The 7,313-nt window shown below is 40.6% G+C and overlaps 1 protein-coding gene and 1 pseudogene across 2 annotated transcripts in view; one reads left to right on the top strand and one right to left on the bottom strand.

Annotated features, from left to right (window-relative positions):
• EXPH5 (exophilin 5) overlaps positions 1 to 7,313 on the top strand; it is a 75,270-nt gene that overhangs the window by 8,018 nt on the left and 59,939 nt on the right. The gene's annotated exons all lie outside the window — the stretch shown is intronic.
• On the bottom strand, positions 1,223 to 1,359 carry LOC111726926 (annotated as a pseudogene).

Raw genomic sequence — 7,313 nt, 5'->3', positions numbered from 1 at the left:
CATTGTTGTTTGGCGGGCCCGGGCTGGGGATTCGAACCCGCCACCTTAGGTGTATGTGGCTGGCGCCTTAGCCGCTTGAGCCACAGGCACCGAGCCTATGTATTTTTTCTTTAAAAAGCAATGATGACTATTTCTCTTGATAAGAAATATAGAATTTTTTTATTTTTTATCTTCATAAATGTGTTTTAGAATAACTTCTTTAAAAAAAAAAAAAAGGTAGCTTGTTTTCTGCCCTGGTCATTTTTTTCTTTCCTTTTCTTTTTGAGACAGAGGCTTGTTATGTCACCCTTGGTAGAGTGCCATGGCGTCACAGCTCACAGCAACCTCAAACTCTTGGACTCAAGTGATTCTGTTGCCTCAGCCTCCCAAGTAGCTGGGACTACAGGTGCTCACCACAACGCCCGGCTATTTTTTTGTTGTTGCAGTTGCCATTGTTGTTTTTTAGCTGGCCTGGCTGGATTCGAACCTGCCAGCCTCAGTATATGTGGCTGGCACCATAACCACTGTGCTACGGGTGCCAGGCCTGCCCTTGTCATTTTCTTTATCATGTTCATGTGTACATGGGGAAATTGGTACATTAGCCTTGATTCCTTGTGGTGAAGGATTATCTTCAGGACTAGCTAGTACCCAATACTTAGTTAAATGGAACTTAACTTCCTGCCGTGTAGAGGACACAGAGACAGATCAGGGGAAATTGGGTAAAGGACAAAAGAGGGTCCTATGAAGGCCAGTCAGAGAATACTTTCCTTCCTCATTAGCACAGATGGTATTAAACCTAGAACCACAGAAGGGGGAGGGGGAGGTCAGGTCAAGGTGAGCAGGAAAGTGGTTTCCTTCACTTCTGGCATATTTGGTTCTTACAACTGACGAGGTGGCTGAGAACCTTGCAGAGTCCTGGTCTTTCACACACGCGGTGGATTCTCTCCTTCACCTTCACTCAGGTCTGTTTATCTACAGTTAGTTACCGGTACAAATTATGATATTGGAGATATTTGACATTGCCAATTGCCCTACTAAAGGCTGTACTTTGAATGTTGACTTGGCTTGCTGCAAGAGCCAGCTTCCTCATTCCACTGTGAGTTCTAACAATGAAAGAAGAAATCAGTCGGAGGCGGCAATGACCAACATTCCTTGCTCCCAACAAAAGGTTTTTATGGTTGGTCAGGTGGTTTTTTATGGTGGCCAAGTTTGCCTTGGTTTCAACTTTAAAACAGCACACTGAACAGCAGATGAGGAGTAAGGGGAAGGGGATGAGAGTAACTTAGCCTAGCAACCGCTGTTTTCTGCATCACTGTAATTTCATCTTTTGAAGAATACTAAGTAACAAACTATAGAGATGATCCCTGAAAGTATGATCTTAAGACCCTTATATGTATATGGAAGTGTAGGGTGTATTAGCTTTTGAGAATGGCTTCTTTAGCTCAGCAAAATGCCTTTGATATTCATGTAGGCTATTGTATCAAGAATGTGTTCCTTTATACTGCTGAGTAGTGTTCATTGTATAAATGTTCCACAATGTGTTTATCCATTCACCTGCTAAAGGACATGTGCATTGTTTTCAGGTTTTGATGATATTAAATAGTGATGCTATAAAAATCCAGGTACATATTTTTGCATAAATCTTTTTATCAGGAGTGGAATTGCTGGACCATATATTAAATTTATAAGAAACTGTCAAACTGTTTTCCTGCCTGTACCATTCTGCATTCCTGGCGGCAGTATACGAGTGTCCCAATCTTTGCTTTAGTCATTTGGGCTGCTATAACAAAATGCCTTGGACTGGGTCACAGAAATCTATTGCTTACAGTTCGGAAGCCTGGGAAGTCCAAGATCAAGGCACCAGTAGTGTTGCAGGAAGACGAGGCCCAACGGAGAGAAAGAGCAGCCAAACACCACGTGTATAAGAGGAAGGGCTTTATTTACCAGCAGGGAGCTTACGGCATAGAAGATTTCCAAATGGTCGTGCTCCCCGACTGGCTTGATCATTCCCTTTTTATTGACAGTCAAAAAGTTCCATCCGGCTCAGCGCCTGTGGCTCAAGCGGCTAAGGCGCTAGCCACATACACCTAAGGTGGCGGGTTCGAATCCCCAGCCCAGGCCCGCCAAACAACAATGATAGCTGCAACCAAAAAAATGGCTGGGCGTTGTGGCGGGCGCCTGTAGTCCCAGCTACTTGGGAGGCTGAGGCAGGAGACTTGCTTGAGCCCAGGAGTTGGAGGTTGCTGTGAGCGTGATGCCATGGCACTCTACCCAGGGGGATAGCTTGAGGCTCCGTCTCAAAAAAAAAAAAAAGTTCCATCCCACAGGTACCCTTCTCATAGGCCAGTTTGAATCAAGTGGGAGATGCTATTCCAGCCCCTACAGAACTACAGGATTTCACAGAACTTGAAGCTTTCCAGGTTCCAGGAAGTCAAGTCTACAAATTCCCAAGAGCTGAGTCACCATGGAGAGGACCCTGCAGGTGCATCCCTGCCATCTCCTTGAGAAGACCTGTTCTCCCAGACCTCAACCTTTTGGGGTATCCTCTCTCAGTAGATTCAGTGACTGGTGAAGGCCCATTTCTCATAGATGGACCTTCTAGGTGTCCCTACATGGCAGCAGGGGCAAAAAGGCTTCCTCATAGGCCTTTTTTATAAAGACACTAGATGGGGTGTGGTGGCTCGTGTCTGTAATCCTAGTACTTTAGCAGGCTGAGCTGGAAAAATGGCTTGAGGCCAGGAGTTCTAAGCAGCCTGAGCAATATAGTGAAATCTCATCTCTACAAAAAATAGAAAAATTAGGAGGTGTGGTGGCATGCACCTGTAGTGCCAGCTGCTCAGGAGGCTGAGGCAGAAGAATCACTTGAACCCAGGAGTTTGAGGTTGCTGTGAGCTATGATGATGTCACTGCACTCCAGCCTAAGCAACAGCAAGGCCCTGTCTCAAAAACTAAAAAAGTAAGGGCACTAATCCCATTCCTGAGGGCAGAGCCCTGGTGATTTAATCACCTCCCAAAGGCCCCATGTCCTGATATCATCACCTTGAGAGTAAGAGTTCAGAGTATGAATTTGGGGGTGGGACACATACTTTAGATGGTTACACAGTAGATTTTCCATCTTGCCAGCATTTGATATTTTCAATAATAGGTTTGTAGTGGTATCTCGTCACGTCTTAATCTGCATTTCCCTAATGACTAGGGACCGTGAGACCTTTTCGTGTGCCTACTTGCCTTCCCTATACACCCATTACTTGGGTCAAGCATCTGTTAAAATCTTTTGTGTGTTTTTAATTGGATTATTTTCTAACTGTTGAATCTTGAGAATTCTTTATATATCCCGGGTATAATTCCTCTGCTGAATATAGGGTTTGCAAACATGTTCTCCCCATCTGTAGTTTGTCTTTTAATTCTCTTACAGTGGCTTTGCAGAGCAATATGTTTGCATTTTGATGAAATCCAATATATCTTTTTTTTCTTTTATGAATCATGCTTTGGGTAGTATTTTAAGAGCGCTCTGCATAAACCTAGATTACCAAGATTTTCTCCTATCATTTCTTTTTATAGTTTTATGTCTTACATCAATCCACTCTGAAATAATTTTTATGTAAAGTGTGAGGTTTAGATTGCAGTTTATTTTATTTTTGACTGTGGATGCCTGATTATCCCGACACCATTTGTTGAAAGACTATCCTTCACTGAACTGCTTTTATGCCTTGTAAAATAAATTTACTATATTTTTAGAGTCTATTTCTGGACTCTGTTATGTTCCATTGATTTGTATGGCTTTTCCTTTACAAATCCGATGCCATTGTGATTACTATGGCTTTACCATGGATCTTAACATCAAGTTGTATGATTTCTACAATTTCATTCTTCTTTTAAAAACTGCTTTTTTTATAGTTACTTTTTTCCATATAACTTTTTTAAATTTTACTTTGTAATTGCTCGTTGCTAGTATAGAGAAAGATAATTGATTTTTGTGTATTGTATCGTACCACTTAGCTAAATTCCCTTAATAGCGCTACGATGTTGATGTTATTACATTTTGGGGTGGGTGATTTTTTTTATGTAGCCAATCATGTCATCTGCAAATTGGGACAGTTTTGTTTTTTAAATGTTTTTTTGAGATGAGATTTTTACCATGTTACCTAGACTGCTCTCTAACTCCTGGGCGTAAGCAATCCTCCAGCCTTGGCTCTCAAAGTGTTGGGCTTGCGGGCATGAGCTACTGCAGCCACACACGACAGTTTTATCTTTTGCTTTCCAATAGGTATGCCTTTTATTTCTTTTCTTTGCTTAATACGGACAAAGACCTCGAGCATGATGTTGAGTGGGAGTGTTGAAATTGCACATCCTTGCCTTGTTACTGAGCGTTCAGTCTTTCGCAGTACCCTAAAGTGTGATCTTATTTGGTAAAAGAGTCGTTATAGAGGTAATCAAGTTAAAAGGAGGTCCTTAGAGTGAGCCCTATTCTAATATGACCGAAGTCTTTATTTAAAAAGGAAACATGTGAACACAGAGACCAATAGACTGGACTCATACTGCCAAGCCAAGGAACAACCACAAGCTGAGAGAAGCCCGGGACAGATGCTCCCCTAGCACCTTCAGAGAGAGTATGGCCCCACTGACAGCTTGATCGTAGCCCCCAGAACTGTGAGACAGAACATTCCCATTGTTCGTGTCACTCAGCTTATCATACTTTATTATGGCAGCTCTAGAAAACCCGTACACTTACATTCGCAGGAAAATTCTACTTGATCGTGGTATATGGCTTTTTTAATGCTTTTTCTCCATTTGCTAGTATTTTGTTGAGGATTTTTGCAGCTGGGCTCATGAGGAATGCTGATACACAGTTTTATTTTTCGGTATGCTGTCTTTGTCTGGTTTTAGGGGCGGGGTAACTCAGGAAGTGTTTTCTATTTTGTGGAAGAGATTGTGTAGCATTGGTATTACTCCTTCCTTAAATGCCTGGTAAAATCCACCAATAAAACCATGTGAAACTGAAAGTTTCTTTTCTGAAAGGTTTTTAACTATGAATTCAATTTCTTAACTAGACATAAGGCTATTCAGGCTATTTCATCATGGGTGAGTTCGAAAGTGTGTGATTTTGAGAAATGGATCTATTTTATTGGGTTGTCCAATTTATGTGCATAAAGTTGTTTATGATACTCACTTTATTCACTTATTATCCTTTTACTATCTGAGGTTATGTAGTTTATAGCTCCTCTTTCATTCCTAATATTGGTCCTTTGTGCCTTTTTCCTATTTTTTCTTTTTCAGTCTTGCTAAACATTTATCAATTTTACATAAGAATAACCCCTTCAAATTAAAGACTCAGAGTCCACATTATTTTTGTGGTTATACACTATTTTATTGTCTACATTTTATAATTGAGTAACCATTCCAATATTTTTGCCATTTGTTTTTTTTTCTTACTCTATTAATATTTGTTTCTCTCTCTTTTTTTTTCTCTCTGAAACAGAGTCTCAATTTGTTGCCCTTGATAGGGTGCTATGGCATCATAGCTCACAGCAACCTCAAAGTTTTCGGCTCAAGCTATTCTTTTGCCTCAGCCTTCTGAGTATCAGACTTTAGGTGCTGGCTACAGCACCTGGCTACTTTTAGAGTCAAGGTCTCACTCTTGCTCAGGCTGGTCTCGAATTCCTGAGCTCAAGTGATTCATTTGCCTTAGCCTCCCAGAGTGTTAGGATTATAGGCATGAGCCACCATGCCTGTTTCTTATTATTGTGTTAAATAACACTAATATTTTTTTCTTCCATCCTTAATTAAATTATCTCAAGGGAAATTTCCAAAAAACAGACTCATTAGTTAAATAATATAAGTATTTTCTAAATTCTTGTTACATGTTACCAAATTGCCTTCCAAAAATGTTCTACGAAATTTCTTTGACTACCAGTGTGGAAGAGCCCCTATTTTATCTTATCTTTTCCACCCTGGACAGTGTTGTTATTATTTTTTTTAATTAATTTATTTTTTGAGACATAGTCTCAAGCAGTCACCCTGGGTAGAATGCCATGGTATTAAAGCTCACAGCAACCTCCAACTCGGGTTCAAATGATCTTCTTCCCTCAGTTTTTCTATTTTTCCTTCTTCTTTTTTTTTTTTTTTTTTTTTTTGGAGACAGAGTCTCAGTGTGTTGCCCTCGGTAGAGTGCTATGGTATCACAGTTCACCACAACCTCAAACTCCTGGGCTTAAGCGATTCTCTTGCCTCATCCTCCCAAGTAGCTGGGACTACAGGCGCCCACCACATGCCCGGCTATTTTTTGGTTGTAGTTGTCATTGCTGTTTGGCAGGCCCAGGCTGGATTTGAACCCACTAATTTCAGTGTATGTGGCTGGCGCCCTAACTGCTGAGCTACAGGCACTGAGCCAATGGTATTATTTTTAAAAAATCTGTGCTGACCTTGCAAGAAAAAATTTTGTACTTGACCAAATTCCTAGTGGTGTGGTTATAGTGAACTTAAACTTTTTAAAAGTCAAGATGGTTTATAATGCAAGATGGCTACAACTGCTCCAGACATCACATCCATGTTCAAGGCAGAAAGAAAGTGGAAACAATGGAGTCTGCTACTACATCTTTTGGGAATATATCCAAGAATAGAAGTATGCCTTTTATAACAGAATTAAAAGCTTTTGCCCATGTTTTCCCAGCATGTCTCCTTTATGTCTCATTGATCAGAACAAAGTCATACGCCCACCCTTAGCTCCAAGGAAAATGAGAAAGTAAGAAAGAGGATTGAGGTATTAGGAGTAGACGAATCCTGGTCCATCTCCTGGGACTGAACACACATTGTTCACAACAAATCAGAAAGGAGGGGAGTGGAGGAGAATACCTTCTGGAATGTAACCAACACTGACACACTCTTGGTGTGTTTTTTTAATTGACGAATATATTTCTCTATACATTAAGGGAACTACTGCCTTTTGTCCTACTTATCATAAATGTATTTCCCAGGTTTTAGTTTACATTTACCTTCTGTTTGTCTGAAAATAGAGATTTTATTTTCATTTTTATGTAGCAAATATACCAAGTTTTCTGAAAATTTCCTTTTTTTTTTTTTTGCAGTTTTTGGCCAGGCTGGGTTTGAACCTGCCACCTCCAGTATATGGGGCTGGCGCCTTACTCCTTTGAGCCACAGACACTGCCCTAAATTTCCTTTTGTTTTTAAGATGACAACGTTCTTCTCATCCAGAGAGTAGATCAATATTTACTTCTAGTTTTAAAAATCTTTTTTAAAATTAAATTTTATCACTTAAGGCTCGGCGCCTATAGCTCAACCGGCTGAGGCGCCAGCCACGTACACCTAGGGTGGCG

The sequence above is a fragment of the Otolemur garnettii genome, unplaced genomic scaffold (assembly GCF_000181295.1).
Source record: "Otolemur garnettii isolate 467f Iridium unplaced genomic scaffold, OtoGar3 scaffold00086, whole genome shotgun sequence".
Lineage (NCBI taxonomy): Eukaryota > Metazoa > Chordata > Mammalia > Primates > Galagidae > Otolemur > Otolemur garnettii.
Note: the sequence above shows the minus strand (reverse complement) of the source record. Positions and strands in the feature narration are given on the sequence as shown.